This window comes from Scatophagus argus, chromosome 2 (genome assembly GCF_020382885.2).
Source record: "Scatophagus argus isolate fScaArg1 chromosome 2, fScaArg1.pri, whole genome shotgun sequence".
Lineage (NCBI taxonomy): Eukaryota > Metazoa > Chordata > Actinopteri > Scatophagidae > Scatophagus > Scatophagus argus.
This window is the reverse complement of record NC_058494.1, coordinates 918,647-936,999: the sequence shown is the minus strand read 5'-3', so window position 1 is coordinate 936,999 and position 18,353 is coordinate 918,647. Positions and strand designations below refer to the sequence as shown.

The 18,353-nt window shown below is 38.8% G+C and overlaps 1 protein-coding gene and 1 non-coding gene across 4 annotated transcripts in view; one reads left to right on the top strand and one right to left on the bottom strand.

The window, feature by feature from the left end:
- tenm3 (teneurin transmembrane protein 3) overlaps positions 1–18,353 on the top strand; it is a 293,504-nt gene that overhangs the window by 21,460 nt on the left and 253,691 nt on the right. For 2 of the 3 annotated variants that reach the window (XM_046399625.1, XM_046399602.1), the window contains exon 2: positions 11,442–11,512. The exons of the other annotated variant lie outside the window; for it this stretch is intronic. The gene's annotated coding sequence lies outside the window, so the exon portion shown is untranslated. The remainder of the gene's footprint in view (positions 1–11,441; positions 11,513–18,353) is intronic. 3 annotated transcript variants of the gene reach the window in all.
- Positions 1,805–1,878, bottom strand: trnan-guu. Its single transcript has one exon. It is a non-coding gene; the product is annotated as a tRNA-Asn (tRNA).

Sequence of the window (18,353 nt, the reverse complement as noted above, 5' to 3'; positions counted from 1 at the left end):
GTGACATTGACCTTCTGACTAGTGGATAACCTCCCTACCTCCTGAGCCATAGCCGCAATGAGAGCGTAGCCATATCATAATCCATAGGGGCAACTGTGATCTTTTTTTATTTTTTTCAGTTGATGTTTTTATTTCTCATGACAACCAACAGTCGTCATTTTAATTTTCTTTCTCCTAAGGTTTAACATCAATTAAATCAATCAATCATCAATAAATAAAGCAAAACTTCAGGCTGGTGCAACTTGAGAAAAGAAGGCAGTAGTAGTTAAGTGCCTATGGGAACTTTGTCAATCAGTGAGTTTTCCACAACACCTTCCTGTAAATGTCTCACAAATGAAGGACTTCTGTCCACTGATACTGACACAGGTGTTGATTTTTATTCACAGCTTATTGCAGAAATGGATGCAGCTCAAAACAAGGCTGTGCACCATTAATAGGTATCGCAGCATGAGACAGCCTAACCTGCACCATCCTGTCACTGATGACAGTTCTGTTCATCAGTCGTGGTAATTTAGCACTGTGTCCAGTTCAGTTCAGTTGTCCATATCACACAAGTTAGGGGAATTTGCATTGCAGAGTTGTAAGTATTATTTCAGATCTTGAATGGAAGCATGTGTTTATAATCAAAATGGCCAATTTACGTGCTTGGCAGTTGCACTCATTTAACTATGACAGATACACCAACCTCAATCAGTGTATTTGCGAACTGTTGAAGAATTACAGTATATAACCCTACGCTATCAGGGTAGGGTTACGACTATGATTTCTGCTGGCAATTGCTCAGCGATGATAACACACAATCTCTCAATATTGTCATTAAATGTTTCACATCTGCATTGTGTAATTTATTTCCTCTAACACTGTCTTTTGTATCAACTTTAAGCAAGGAGTCATCACCTACATAAACAGTCTTTGCAGATAATACAGAGAAACCAACAGAAAAGTTCAACTAACAAACTTTACTTGTTAAATGTCTTGTGAGACATAGAAGAGTGCACTGAAACATGAAAATAAAGGTGTTTTATTATGGCCAACATTATTTTATAACATTGCTTTCATTTTCTATGTTTTTTTTTTAGTTACTTTATTAATCCCAAGCTGGGAAATCACTTCTCTGCATTTAACCCATCACTGATTGAAACACACACACAACATGCAGTAAAACACACAGCAGCAGTGGGCTGCATCAAGCACCCAGGGAGCATATTGGGGGTTAAGCGCCTTGCTCAAGAACACATCAGCCAGCTAATGGTGGGTGGGGTCATTATCACTCCACCACACTCAAACTTTGCCTGCCTGTCTGGTGAGGGAATCGAACCAGCGACCTTCTGATCACAAGGCGCTTCTCCAACCTCTAGGCCACGGCTTTGATCTCTAATAGCAAGTTCAGATGCTATTGGTAGCTTTTAAACAGACCTAATGACTCTTTCAGCTGAATCTTCATTGTTGTAGATTTTCATGGCCCATGCAGTGATTAATGGCTTTCCATTTTTGCCAGACAAGCAGAGACACTGTCAATAGGCAGTCATGATAATCTGATAAGACGCAGCAAATAGCCAGATGTATCTACCCATCCTCAAGCTGTGAGAATCTCACGTAGCGCATTTGATACATGTATGCATTGTAGTACTAGCTGTGTGAACACCATAACACCATGTTTTGTTTGTTTGTGCGTTTTTTTTATATCTGACACCTTTGTGTAGACTCTGCTTGACCGGAAACACAGTCAAGGCTACTAAAGTAGCCTATTTCGATTTTCTGTAAGATAAGAACATTATCGATCCCACAAGAAATCATTGAACAACGTCCCTGGGTGGGCTTGAACCACCAACCTTTCGGTTAACAGCCGAACGCGCTAACCAATTGCGCCACAGAGACTGACAAACTTGGCTACAGAGACTGAGATTATAGTACACACTCTCTGACCATGTTTACTAACTATTTTTGGTCTAACTCATATAATGGCTTGTCCAATGGAATCAGCCACAACAATAAAACAACTGACAGGACACGCGAAGTAAATGAAATTAATCATGTGTTTACAATGCAATGTTCTTTGACACACACCACCCGCCTAAACATTGCAGAGCACATGCACCCCCCCAGCTCCAGCCTCCCCCCAGCTGGACAATGTGCCCTGTCCCTGAATGTCTCAGGGACCACAGCAATGCCCTGCAGACTCCCAAGATCCTGCAATGTTCAGGTGGGTGGCATGTGTCAAAGAACATCCACATGATTGCCAGAACCCAAGGTTTTCTCACAGAACATTGCATTGTAAACATGATTAATTTTAATCACTTCACCTCTCAGAAGTTTTAATGTTGTGGTTCGGTGTATGTGGATGTAAGTATAGGCTATTTGTGTTTCAGTGGCTTGTCGTTTGTTTACTTGAGTATTGAGTACTTGAGAGACAAATTGCTGTCAGCTTTGGTTGATATGGCAGTAAATGAGTGGAGAAACCTGAAAGCTAGTGGATGGTTTGTGTTAGTAGACAGTACGTGCAGGATGGTATTTTAATCAGAAATAGTTATTGGCTACGTTAACATTTCAGATTTGGATGAAATTTCTAAAAGTTGACTGTTACCCCCAGTCCTTTTTTTTTCTCTCTTCACTTCCTGACTTCAGTGGAGGTAATGGACGATTGTTCATGAGGGACCATAAAGACCTTTTTTCGCACACACACACATGCACGCATGTATACACACACAGGTTCACTGGTTCAAATCTCTGGACCAGCTTGGAAAATTTGAACATTAAGGTGAAGACTTATAATGATAATAATAATAAGTTTATTGATATAGCACCTTTTAAGAATAAGGTTCCCAAGGTGCCAGTTAAAAACAAAACTAATCAAATCTAATCAGGCATAACAGACAAGCTAAGTAAAATAATATAGAAAATTAATCAACAATAAGTGTAACAAATTGAAAAATTTCTTATATTTTCAGAGAGTAAAAGATGATTTCATGTAAAAGCCTCTTTTTAAAATGGGTTTTAAGAAGTGATTTGAAAGAGCTCACTGATCTTGCGAACCTTATCTCCTCAGGCAGGTCATTCCAAAATTGAGGAGCTCGGACAGCAAAAGCCCGGTCACCTTTAGTCTTTAACCTTGACTTAGGAACAACCAAAAGGGACCCACCCAAGGATCTCAGACTGCAAGTTGGCTCATAGGGGGTCAACAACTCTGTTATGGGGCCAGACCCATCCATCCATCCATTTTCTATACCGCTTATTCGTCAGGGGGCCAGACCCAAACATGCTTTAAAAGTGATCAGTAAGATCTTAAAATCAATTCTAAATGGACAGGCAGCCGATGGAGTGATGCAAGGATAGGAGTGATAGGGACTTGTGGGAGATGCCGGACAGAAGAGTTGCAGTGGTCTAACCTGAAGAAGATGAAGGTGTGTTCCAGGTCAGACTGGGAGAGGAATGGTTTGATTCTGGATATAGTTTGCTTTTGGATGAAACATGATTGGATGGTTTTTTGACATGTGGGTCAACATGAGCCTTGAATCAAATATTACACCTGGGTTTCTGGCTGTTAGTTCTTGATTAGTGAACAGAGGACCAAGACTTACAGGGTTCTGAGGACGCTGGGGGTTTCTGTTTTGGGTTGTTGAGTTGTCCAAACTTATCGACTGATTTATTGATTCTTATTTATTCTCTGGAACTCTTACAGGGAAACTTACAGGGAGTGCACACAATAACATGAAAGCTGTTCAAAGTTATGCAGTCCAAATCAATAGCCCTGCAAACAATAGTAGTTTTTGAGTGTTTTGTGTGTGTGTGTGTGTGTGTGTGTGTGTGTGTGTGTGTGTGTGTGTGTGTGTGCTGCAGATAGAGAGCTACGGCGCATCTATCGTGTTCACTGTCATAATGATCAGTTCTTAATATTTTGTCAAGTGTGGGCGAGTGTGGTGCAGGTGCACTGGACTGTGCTGAGAGACACATCATGAACCAATAGAACATGGCAAATTAAGTTGACATCTGAATTTCTGTTGTAAATTGTAATTAGAAGTAAAAGAGAAAAAGAAAACACTCACTTACCCGCTTAATGGATTTTGTCTTCATGTACTGCATGGCACAGGCGAATATGTGGATTATTATTTTTTAAATACTTTGTATGTGACTTTTCACATGTGAATGTAGTGTTAAGTCTGGAAAAAAATAATATTCTGATCAATTTAAAACCTGTTTTCCAGTTGGCATGCTCTCATAATCAGAGGAGAAATTGAAGAGTCTTGCTAAATTCTAAACTGTTATTTTGCTGGTAAAGTTTTGCTGTAAGTTTTGCTTGGGAAGGTTACCTTGTGCCATTATCTGTTTTGTTCTGTTCATGACATTATGGACATTAAAATTAAAAATCAAAAAACTAGAATTTTAAGTACTAATCTTGCTCTTTGACTGGACTACAAGACATGGATTGGATTATTTATTTATTGTTTTTGCTTTACTCAAAGTAAAAAAGGCATGTGGTAAGCTGAAAACGACTGATCCTAATCTATGATGACTGATGGTTAAATCAGCTAATTCTGGGTTAGCCATCCATTCATCCATTTTTTAAATCGCTTACGTCAGGGTTGCGGGGGGGCTGGAGCCTATCCCAGCTGACTACAGACGAGAGGCAGGATACGCCCTGGACTGGCTGCCAGTCAATCTCAGGGCCTGGATTAGCTAAACGTGGTAAAGGTATGTCATTAAATGTGACAACAATATGTTGGCTGATTGTATGGTTGGTTAGTGTTTGTTACTGTCAATAACATCACTGTTGTGTCGAATTGCCTGGGTTTCACTTGTGACATCTGGCTTATTAGATTTGTCTTGAGATATTGTGAAATTGGATTTGGGAATGAAGGTAAACACTCCTTGTAGTTAATAGGATGTTTGTGACTGACATGAAACAGTTGCCTTGTGATCAAATTTTAAAATATTGTTTTAAAAAATTGTTATAGCATTATGCTACAAAATGTTACTTCCAAGCTCTTACTTAGCATAGCCAGCTTAAAAATAATAGTTGCTGGAAAACTTTTGTGTTTAGCCAACAGATCAGTAGTGCTGAGGGATAGCAATCTGCAATAGCTCTGGCTTGGAACTTACCTTGATTGTTACTTGGAAGCTAATGGTAAATTTACCTAAAAGCTCCTAACTTCTGAAGTTCTACTTTTTTATGCTTACTATTTTTTATGTGTTTATTTATTAGTTTGTGTGCTTGGACGAACTCTTGAGGCTGGTTGTGTTTGAAATTTATAGTGGTGTTCATTCTGTGTTCAACACATTTCATATGCTCATTCATTACAGGAAACAAAAGCCAACAAAGGCCCTGTAAGACAACAGCAATCAAAGCCTTCTGTTGATGAGAACCCAGCTAGTCGGCAGCAAGTTATCATTAGCATATTGTTTATTTAATTGTGTACTTAATTGCTACTTAGAAGGCTTATTGCGTTGATTGGATGTGTAATTGATCTGTACATAATTACTGTCTCTATATCTGGAATAATTTTAGAACAGGATGCAAATGAATAGCCTTCTGTCCATGTCTACAGCGCATGCATTACCAGTTCAGTCCCTCAACATGCTGCCTTTCATTGGGTAGATTTGTTCTTAGCCTTGGCTGCTATGGGAAAAGTGCAGACAGCACGGTACTGTTGAGTACTCCCCTTTTTGGTAATTTGTGCAGTTTTTGCTGATTGTGTGGTCCTGAGTAAATATTTTGGTTCATAGTCATATCAGAACATATTTCTTCTGATACATTTCTAAACACCACTTTAAGCACTCCCCCAAATGAATTAACTGACAGACTGGAGATCTAGAGAGATCTAGTTTTATTTCTACAAGCTTCACATGTATTTTTAAGTCAGTAGCACCATGTCACTGGCACAGCTGATGCAATCACACAGACAGCATCAATTATATTCATTAAGGAAAGGGAAGTCAAGGCAAGGCAAATTTCATACACAGAGGCAAGAAAGAATTATTAATTAAAGAAAACTGAAACAGAGACAACAATATAAGATTAGCAGAAACAATTACAGTGCAGTAAGAGTGAAAAGTGTAGTTTACACCAGATTCAATCAGAAAAGGCTGACCAGAGAAAGTTGATTCAATAAAACCTTATTCATTTGATCAGAGAATGTGTGCAAGTGCAGTGTTTTTATTTGCTTGTTTGTTTGTTTTTTTGGTGTTTTTTTTTTTTGTACAGTTCTAAAATTAATCTTTGAATGTTAGGCTACTTCAACAGCTGCAAGAAACAGCCAAATAGGGGCTCGTAATCTATACACCTGTAGGCCCAGTTCCTGATTTATTTCTATGAATGCAAACATTTAAGTAAATAAATGAATAAAAATCTGACTGCTTGATTGGACCAATCAGATTGCCTGATTGGTATCATCTCTAACATTTATTTATTTTTACCTCTTCCTCACTATCTCTCGGCAAGACTAACTGTAGATTTTGGTTTACTATCTCCCATTGTGTGTGTGTGTGTGTGAGAGAGAGAGAGAGAGAGTAAGGTAATCTATGGCAAGAAGCAAACAGTTTTTCATCAACGATGTGCTAACATGGAAACAAGTCTGGTGTGTTTGTACTTGTGCCTCAGTTATGAGTTCTATCATCACAGACTGATGGGGTTGAGACTAACAGAGAGAGAAATAAATGGAGAGACAAATGGAGGGACAGTATGCAGTCTAATGAAAAATGCCACTCTTGTGTAGATGTGTATTTACAATGTATAGACAGACAACTGAATCACAATGTATTCATATAGTGGTGTGATTCGCTGTGTGTGTGTGTGTGTGTGCAAAGTACACAAATGGATGTGTTGATAGGCACATAACCTTGTTTGTTCACATTCATTTCCAGCCATTACAAAAGCATGTCCTGTCCTCTTCTCTCATCACTTTTGATTTTTTGATTTTGCATGTTTTGGTTTCAGGTGGATCCTTTGAAAGGTAGTTTTGGGTGGCACCAGAGAGTGTTTGTGTGTAGCATAGTCACAAATAGAGCTTTTTTGCTTCATGGTTCCACAGTGAGTGGGTGAAATTGACTTGTCACAATATGTTACTGTCGATCCCTCCATCTTTAACTCCATCTCTCTGTGCTTCAGTCCCCTCATCCCTGATGTGGTTAAACCACAATATACTGACAGTTGACGAAATCTGTGTTTGGGTCTCTCTGTGTGCTTGTATATGTATGTGTTTAAAGAAGTACCACAAGGGACACCAACATACCAAATGCTGAGCCATGAGCAATGCAGAAAAAACATATTGGTGTCTGTTTTGTGAGTATACAATTAAAATGTGTTATGGCATACCAGTGCAAATAGATACAGTGATATCATTTTATTTCTCTTGGTTGGTTATTGCCTGTCTCCAACTGCTTCCGCTTTTGCCACAGTCACTGTAGGAGCACTTGTACTGTTAAACATTATCTAACTACTGTAAGAAACATTTTTTTTTTAAGTTAGTTATATACTGTAATTGCTTCTCAGTAATTATTTGCGCTTTCTGTCTTTTACTAACATTTAATAAAAAAAAGTTCGCACTTATCCCCATCCCATTGAACAGGGCATCACATACCCTACCTTGTGTTCGCTTAACTCATAGTATGAAGCCAGCATTTATTTTGTTTATTCTTTTGAAAAAATCAGAGGCCCATATATGACCAATTAGCAACTATTTGGACCTCGAGTATACCTGCTTCAAAAATTTCTGTCTCTTGGACAAATGTAGTTAATGTCTGCCCCCCTACTCCTTGCCCTTCACAAATGCTACCCCTGTTCAATATCATTGCATGTTCGAAAGGAAAAAGAAAATCTTCAATTTCTGCTAGATGCTTGTAGTCACATTCTGGGACTTGATGCTCATTGAACCATATTAGCCGTCTTGTCAGCTGGGAACCCACCAAAAGCAGGATGCCAAACTTTGAGTCCCAAGCCGAGATAAATGTGTCACGGATGCACTTAGATCTGCGCCTATCCAGCGGCTATCCAGCGGAACAGTCTACTCACTACTTTCCTGCTCTAATTAGCTCTCAGCTTCCCTCTAGTACATCTTCATTGGCTCGAATTGCTCTGCAAGGGCCTGCCATTGGTCCCCATGGTTTCCAGCAGAGAGGGACACACACAGAGATAGACATCCATTCATCTGCACATCCACACTTAATATTACAGAGAATATAAGCCACTGGCATATGCACAGTGGATATATGGGAGTGGAAGTAGTAAAAATCCCCCCTCATGTCTTCACCTAAATATATTCTACGTGTACTAAATATAATTTCTTGATTCGTATAGTAGGTTTTAATACTCTAGATAAAATTCTGCTGTTTGAAAATGAAGATATATAGACGTTGTACTACGTAGATTGACTATTAAAAAGGTAATTTTCTTTATATGGTCAGCCAGATACTTTCCTTGAGTCTTGTGTTACTATGAATTAATTAGTCTCAGGTTCAAACCATTGTGCTGAATTGCACACTCAGAGCCACAATTTGTCATGAAAGACATTAGAGATTTTCCATGTCATCAGCCTTGATTGTGTCTTTCTTTCTTACTGACCTTTTCAGTATCTTAACCATAACTGACCATAATACTGGAGAAACAGTTTGATTGAAGTCAGGCTTTTGATCGGGTTACGAAAATGAACATGCAGTTAGCTGCACCATCATAAATGTCAAGCCATCTGTCTTGTGTGCTGTCAGGGGGTGGCAGAAAGCCCAATGACTGAATATGAATATTATATTCTTTTCATATAATAAATCACTTCTGCATGGCCTGGTTCCAAGTTGTGGCCAAGTTCCTGAGAATTGCTGATCTAATCTGACATCAAATCCAGACACAATAATAAAGCAAGGCAAACACAGCAATATAAAATCAGTCCACAGCCATATAAATAATACATACAGTAAAACATCCTACCATCCTACCTACCACCATACATTAGAGCAATATGTTGTATCAATATGACTGATAAATGATGTTGTATAGTTGCACTAGGCAAAAGCCTCTTTTTTCCCATTCTAACAAGAAACAAGCCAGTAGGTCTATGTTATTATAATTATATAAATTGATTTTTTGAGATACTAAAAGCAAGATAACAGAAGATCACAAAAAGATGAACAACATCTTTTATAATGTAAAAGGATCTTGTTTAAAAAAAAGTTTTCACCTTATAAGAAACTGAGCAAGTTGTGTCATGGTGGCAACAGTGTGCTTCTGCATACTGGCATTTCACTTTACATCATTTGTACAGTTGACAAAAAGTTTTGAAATCTTGAACAGTTTCACATGCAAAGACAGAATAAACAATAAAAATACATAAGTCCAATAAGACCAAACGAAAACCACCAGGACAGCTGGACGGATAAAAAGATACAGTAGTGTGTAATGAGATTCATGAGAGAAGAAAGAGACTGCAGAGAGTCACAGACAATGTCAGACAGACAAAGAAGCACAGAGTCTTGCAGAGGTGATGGAAAGTTGTGTGTTGAACACTAAAATGTTCATACTTCCAAATGTTATATTGACTTTATACATATTATATTGGCATCCACAGTGCCATCGACTTGTTGCCAGCAATGTAAACCAAGCTCTCACTCCGGCAATACAGAGACTGGATGGTCCATAACAACTGACCAACCACCCCATATTCCCAGAGAAACACCCATAGGATGTCCCAAGGGACTCGGTTGTAAGCCTTCTCCAAGTCCACAAAACACATGTGGACTGGTTGGGCAAGCTCCCACGACCCCTCCAGCACTGTTGAGAGGCTTTAGAGCTGGTCTGGTGTTCCACGACCAGGGTGAAAACCACATTGTTCTTCTTGAATCTGAGGTTCTAACAGACAGACTCTCCAGACAGACTTTCCCAGAGAGGCTGAGGAGTGTGATCCCTCTGTAGTCGGAGCACACCCTCTGGTCTCCCTTTTTCAAAAGGGACAGACCACATACAAACTCAGACCATCAAATTTGCTCTTTGGGTTGTCTGTCTGTCTGTTGTCTTGGGTTGTACTGTACTTGTACTGGTTCTGTTCATAATTTTTATGGACAGAATTTCTAGGCGCAGCCAAGTGGCGGACGATGTCAGGTTCAGTGGCCGGTTATGCAAACTGTGATTCAGTCAATCTACGTTCCAGCCCTCCTATGGTCATAAGCTGTGGGTAGTGACCGAAAGAATATTATCGTGGATGCAAGCGGCGGAAATGAGTTTTCTCCGCAGGGTGGTTGGGCTCAGCCTTAAAGATAGGATGAGGAGCTCGGATATCCTGGAGGGGCTCAGAGTACAGCTGCTGTTCCTTTGCATCAAGAGGAGCCAGTTGAGGTGGTTCAGGGACCTGGTTAGGGTGCCTCCTGGACGTCTCCCTGGGGAGTTGTTTCGGGCATGTCCATCCTGGAGGACACCCTGGGGCAGAACCAGGATATGATGGAGGGATTATATCTCTTGTCTGGCCTGGGAACGCCTTGGTATCCCCGGGATGATTTGGTGGAAGTGGCCAGGGAGAGGATAGTCTGGGCTTCCCTGCTGAAACTGCCCCCGCGACCCGGATTTGGATAAGTGGAGGAAGACAAAATGAGTGCCATCAACCCACTGCCAACATACCAAATGACAAATAGAGGAGGACTCAAGGAAGAGGTCTAGGAGAATAAGGAGCCTGTCAGCATTATGATGGTGACAAGAATTTGTTAAAGTTAATCAAATTCATAAAATCTCTCCTGTCCTTGTATCAAACAGCTATTTGCATACATCTCACTTCACCTTTATAACAGTCAGCAAGAATTAAATCATAGATTTTTATGGTGCTTCTGGTGGTCTTAAAACATTTTTATGTATACCCAAATATTATTTTTTTACCATCACTGACAGATGAATGTTATAGTCTGGTGCACTGGATCAGATCTTGTTTTCATAAAAGATAAATATGGAATTTATGTCATAATGATGCACAACTGACCGCCCTATTGATATATCTGAATGCACTGTATACAAAGCAATCAATTCTTCCATGAACCATGACTGACTCAGCCAAAGAACTAATTTGTGGGAAAAACCAGGACATCTTTACTGGACACTATGTGTATTGTCACATTGATACTGCGTGTTGCCCATGCAACAGAATAGAAGGTGGTGAAGGCACAAATAAGTGCTCTGTGGATTATAAGGTAGCTGGAGGTTGCTAACTTGCTGATGCTACAGTACATATCTATTTCTCTATCATGCCCTGCATGTGTGAATCTCAAAGGGAAAAACACAGAGAGAAACCAAGAGGAACAGCTGTTTGTGTGTGTGTGTGTGTATATATATACATGTGTGTTGTAACTGCAGGCTCTGATCACAGATAACCTTCTTGGTGTCCGCTCACTGGCTTTATCAAACACATTTCCAATCTCTCTCTCTCTCTTTCTCTCTCTGTTTGTGTGTGTGTGTGTGTGTGTGTGTGTGTCTCCAGATGCTGTAACCAGATGCTTTCCATCAGACTGCAGGCGCCTAAGATAGAGACAGGGAGCAGACACACACAAGGTTATCACGCACACACACTCACTAACAAACACACATGCAGAGTATATAATATCCCAGGTAGACCAGGTCTGTGCTGTTTGATACTGAATATGATATATAATATGATTGTATGTAAATCAGCACTCTTCTAATGACTACATTCTTTATTTTAAGGTATTTAAAGCTGCAAAAGCAGATCTGTTCAAAGGAGGGATCCGCAATTAGTTAAGAGTGTTATCAGGTCATCATTTTTTCATAAGTAATCTATCACTATAGAATCACTGTAATTCCCCTGAGCATACCCTAAACTGATTATGTGTTGCTATGTGTTATGTAGATAATATTATGTAATCTAATATCTGTGCGATGACAGAACTCCTCCAGCTGTTTTGATCAGAAAATTTGTCGAAACGTTTCCTATAAATGAAAATGCTCCACCTGTATTGTAAGGACAGAGCTGTATATCACGGTGGAATGTTTCATAAAATGATTTCAAGTGTTCATCTGGATTAAGGTCTTTCCTTTGACCACCTCTATTTTACAGTAAATGCCTCTCTATCAAAAAAAGCTATTATTAGTGCTGCCGCTTGACTTGTATGATTCCCTATTTGTAAACATTCCAACACTGATTACTTGTTAAGGTCCTAAGTACTCCACATTAATACCCTTGCTGGGAGTAAACTGCCCCAGGCTTCAGAGAGCATAAATTACAAAAACTGAAATCACTTAATGCTAGTCACTAGTCATCTGCCCTCACTCATTACCTGTCTACCTCCCTATGAATCCATCCCACAGGAATTTCAGACTGCTTTCAAATTTTTAAATGGCTGCAAGCACAGCTTTTGTACACAGCCGTGCACATGGAACACACACATAAGTATGCACAAACATTCCTTGAAAAAATATCCATATACTTGTTGACATTTTGAGAGAGAAAAATTCTCATACACACACACACACAAAGCAGGCCTTTAAAGTGAAGCTTGCATAAATAAATTATGTTGCTCAGTAAATGAACCGTGTTGTGTATTATGGGAACAGGGCTGACACTGCCTTGATAACCGCAAGGGTTGTGTGAGGTCATCAACAGCTGTAGCTTTGACACCATCACACAATCACCTCTCTCCATAGAGTTTGAGTGTATTAGAGTTAGTGTGCAAATTTTGAGATGTGTATGTGTGTAGTACTGCACTGTATATGTGTGTGTAGGTTGGGGTCAGAGCAATGTTGTTAACCAAGGTAACTAAATAAAATAACAGAGTAAATGAGATGAAAAATAAATAAATGTAAGCAGCAGGTACCAACATTAAAGTGCATGTTTCATGATCAGTCACAGCGGCAGTTGTAATATAACGTTGTTGATATGCTAAAATAGAAATGAAGGAAAAACAACTGAATTACACATAATGATGGTAATGACACAAATTTGAACGTTGACAACAAGTTTCCAGTTTTCAGGTAAAAACCAAAAATAACACACCAAATAACTGTAGCTTTGCATTTTCATATCAAACCTGCTTTTTATTTTGTTATTCCTGTCTCCATATTATACCATTTTATATTTTATTGTGTCTCTCCAGCAACATTAAAGACATGAATGTGTCAGAGATTTGCTCAGATTTCAATCCATGCACTGCCTCATTCTTTCTTCTCTGTGTGTGTCTGCTGTGCATGCTTGCACATACACATGCTCATACCAGCTGTTACATCAAGTTGAAAAATATTGCTCATTGATGAACAATCACAGCTGAGGGTTTTTTATACAGTGTGACAATCACCTAACTATTGTCATAATCAACTTCACACAAGGAGGTGATGCTTCGAACAAGACTAAGCGGCAAAGAGCAAGACAGAGGAAGAGGGACAATTCAGTTCAATTCAATTTATTTATATAGCACCTTATACAATCAAAATTATCTCTAGATGTTTTACAGAAACCCAGAGCCTGAACCCACGAGCAAGCAGACAGTGACAAGGAAAAACTCCCTTTTAACAGGAAGAAACCTTGAACAGGACCCTGATCACAAGGGAGAACCATCCTGCTGATAGTCGGCTGGGTGAAGGGTAGACAGGACAGAGAGGATGAAAGAGAGAGAGAGAGAGAGAAACATACATGCAATAAACATCATAAATTACAAAGGCAGGTTGTTATAATTGGAATTCTGAAGACTATGTATTGTATGTATTTGTTTTTTTAGCTGATATGTTGTTTAAGTTAGTTCTAATAGCACTACACAGAAGAACGACATGGCCAGATGTTGACAGAAGACACTGGGTTTGTCAGAGGATGCAGTTCAACATGTAGATCTGAATGGGGAGATACCTGCAGAAAGATACAGAGAGAGAAAGGGAGGGAGACACAGATGGACACATGGGAAACACTCAAAACTCCTGCACAGTTGTAGTTATAGACACACAAACACAGACACACACACCCACATACACACACAAAGGAACAAATGAAAGAGCAAAGGGTTTAATATAAATTATAAAAAAATTGCAAGGCTTCAGCAGGACTGTTCTTTGTGCTTAAGTCAATTAAACACAGAAAATTTGAAAGTCGAAAGTAAGTGTGTGTATGTGTGTTGCCTGTAATATGTCTTTATTCCGTATTGTTGAAAATATTCCAGTATTTCATTTGTGTGGAAGTTGTTGACGTTTCAGGTTATGAGCAAGCAGACATTTGTGCCAGCACATTTTGTCAGGCAAGAGAAAACTTCCTGCAGTGACAGTGGTGCACTTGTTGCCAGTGGAAATCTATATATATTGCTCAAAATATGCCTGTTACTCCTAAGTACACCAAAAATCCATCAGTAAGGGAGACAGAAAAAGCAGTTTGAACAGCTTTGCACAAGCAGAATACAAACCTGCAGGAATGCAACTATTTCAAGCAATCAGCATGCTGTTACCAGGGGTCACTCACTCCTGCTCCAGAGGGGTATAACTTCTGAGTTTATATATATCATATATATATATATATATATATATATATATATATATATATATATGATATACTATGGCATGCCGTTCAGGAAATTAATATTTGAATATATGGAATGAAACCTCGAATATATGGAATGAAACCTGACTGACGTCATCATTGCCGCCATCTTTGTATCTTTAGCTATGTGCAGCGGGCGGCAGAAATGATTCAGCCAGCACGCAATTTGTTTGGAGCTATTTTAAACAATGAAGCCTATTCGAGCTTCATTCCATATATTCAGAGTTTCATTCCATATATTCGACTTTCATTCCATATATTCAAATATTAATTTCCTGAACGGCATGCCATAATATATGTATATATATATACATATACATAGATAGATAGATACTTTATTGATCCCGAGAGAAATCTATATACAGAAGCAAGAATAAAAACATCCAAAGTGGTCTAAAGTTTCAGTGTTTTTATTATTCTTTCAGAGTACGGATGATATGTGTGTACAATTTAAAGTAAAGCGGGGAAAATAATGATTTTGTGGATCACCATCTGAATGCATGTTGCAGGTTCCAGTGGCAAACAAGAAGGAGAGGCATTACATACTGTTTCTGCTGCTTTGCTGTGATTACACAACTTTGTTTGGTGACATTATTAATATACACCTCAGCAAGTTTGGATGTATAACATATTCCCTCAGCTCTATTTCATTCATAAAGACTGAAGTCAGGAAAAGAATCAGTGAAACTGCAGCACTGATTTTTCTGTCATTGCTGTGCTTTGATGAGAGAACCGAGACTAACTTTATTTGTTCTGACAATTTTAGATAAGCATCTTACATGCTTACATTATTGGCAGATTTTTTTCAGTTGAAATTCTGTAGCTTCCAAGGCACCTGTGCAATACAAGTCCTGCTGTTGAAGCAGAGCTGCCTGCTGACATAAGAGTCATTAAAGTTAGCTAAATGACATAAATATATCTCCACTGTTGTGTCTGTTATATTTGATTGAGAAGATGATGTGTTTCATCTGACCATCTTATTATGTAGTGTGTTTAGCTCATCCTAACCATCACTGGCTTTGATTATGTGCTGGCTGTGTTCTTGTTTGTTTCCCTTCTCCTTTGATTGGTCATTAACCCTCAAGCCAATCAGGAGAGAAAAACAAACTTTGTAATAACCATGTTTATATGCATATAAAGTCTCCCAGATCACCAACTTTTTAGAGTATAGCAGTTTTCTAAACAAGATGTTCATATACATCTATATCTAGCATAAAAAATTGCAGTAGTGCAACAGTGATACATGACATGAACTGAACCACTTCAGCTTTATAAAAATGGTTTTACTATTTCCATCATTACAGAGAGGAGAGTTGTTATTGGCAAGAGGTTATGTGTCACAAGCATGGGCCATTTTAATGTGTCTTTTCAGTGGCAATGGTCATCAATGAATGGCCGTTGTTATGATATGACTTCTATGGAGGTATATGTATCAGTTTTCAGAGAATTGCATGTTTGTAGTTTCTTGTTGGCTTGAACACTGAGCACACATATTTATTTGTTTATTCATTGGTGGGGAGTCAATCAAGCAGTCAGTCATGGTCCATTTAGTATTAAGCTACAGCCATTGTCAAGTTTTTGAGTTGAAGGAGGATTAGTTTCCTTCATTATTCTACATTATTCTGTCATGTTTAATGTCTATGGTATGATGTGTTTCATGGCAACAGAAAAAGTGGACGAATAAGAAGAAATAAGCCAAAAGTGATCACTTAGCATTAGGGAATAAAGACAAAAGCACTCAACAAACTTCACTTGGATGGATTGCTGTGGATGCTAACCTGTGGATGAAAAGTGAACTGTTCTGAAAGAACAAGGTGGGATGCTACTTGAAACTGAAGCAACTCACTGTCATAAATGTGCTTTTAGTTGTGGAAAAACTCACTGATCAGCAGGTACTACGGATGGACAGACAGATGGATGGATAAATAGTTGGAAGATGAAGAGGACGACATAAAGTAGGAGGGGGTGTGGAAGCAATTCCTTCCACACCTCTCAGTCATAAATATGGAAAAGGAACAGCGCGGCTCAGCCAGCCCTCCTACGAGCAGAATGTTATTCTGCTTCCTTGGCACGGTGAAAAAGCCTCTGCTAAGAGAGATACAGAACTCAGAGACAGAGAAGAATTCACTAAAGGAGAGATTTATAGGAAAATAAAAGTATAAATAATTGAGATGGATAAACTGACACTGATATTTTTTTTTTTTTTTTGGTTGTTAAGTTAAGATGAAATAAGATAAGATAGAACTTTATTTATGCTGAGGGAAATTGCTGTGCAGCAATACAGGGTTCAAGTATAAAATAAAATACATAAAAAATTATCAATATGATGTAAATTCAAAATGTATATAATTTTATAAATGCAAAGGGGACATCATAAAAAAATATATAAACAAGGTTGGGAGTGTGTTCCAAAATATAAAGGCAACATCATTTTTTCCACCCATTTTTCACAAGCTGAAGTAAAAGAATTAAAGCCTGTTTTTTGACAAATTTCAAATTTTTGGCCCAAATTTCTTAAAATCTGTGGTAGTGAGAACTTCTCTTTTGCCATGATAATTGATCCATCTGACAGGTGTGTCATATCAAAATGCTAATAAATAACAACATGATTATTGTACATTTGTGCTTAGAACTGCTCATAAAAAAGTGATTATGCATGTCACCCATGTAGAGAAAAAGAGGCACATTTAAACGAGCAGAACTGAAATGGAGCCACCTCAGCAGCCAACACCTCCACAGCTCATCTGTCTCATGTCAAGAGACGGACAGCGAAGTTATATTGTCACAGGATGTATTTTATGTAATGTTCTGTTGTGCATCATAGTGGTAAAAGTTCTCCGCTGAAAGCGTGCTGGAGAAGTTGAGTCATCATGCATGATGCTCCACAGTTTGTGCAGAATGCTACTCTTTGACATACCACCAGAAAGTCAAGCTTCACTCCTATGACAGCTCAAGTCTCCCTGATGAACTTGTTGAATCGACTGCTGTCATCCTGCAGCTCCATCATTTGGCAGCAAAGGAAACAGCACTGGCTACAACATACTAATAAAACATCCTCAGCAGATTTATGGAGCCTCCATAGAAAGTGGAGTCGACTTTGGAACCTTCTTGAACACAGCCTCAGACTTCCAAGCCAGTCCAGCTTTTAGTGTACTCATCTGTTAGTGTTTTCATCCACCAACTCCTTTGTCTAGCTCCAGTGTCATACTTGATAGCAAAGGGACTGACCAGGCTGTCATATTTGATGTGCTGGGAGTGGGAAGGGCCTGACCTGTGCTTAGTATAGGTAGTTTAGCTCACAGCACCACACGTTGCAGGACTTGGAGATGTATGTGTTGTCCAATATGAGAGATTAAAGAAAGACTGACATCACTGACCCTATTTTTTTAAATCTTTAATGAAAAAAAGTTCAGTCAGCTACCTAATGAGGATTATCCTTCACCACAAGGAAAGATATTGACACATTTTACTTGGATGATGCTTGTACTTGTCAAAAGTACATTGTCTGTATCACATCCAATCTGCATCCCAGTTTTCCCAAAAATGTTGGACGGGGCTGAGTTTAGGGTTTTGGCCATTAAAGTTCTTCCACACCAAATTGGAAAAACCATTTCTTTTTGTGCCTAGATTTGTGCTAGTTGTTGAAGCAAACAAAAACTGTTCCTGCAAATTTGAAGACATGCTTTATTCTAAATATATGTGGTAACATTTCCCAAAATTGAGATAAATGATACAATGGAACTCTGTATATTCTGTATATATTGTATAGAAAATGGTAAGCTATGACTTTTTTTTGACATGGAGCATTGAACTGCTGGTAGGTAGTTGGGTCATAATGTATGCAAAAAGGGTAAGCTCAAT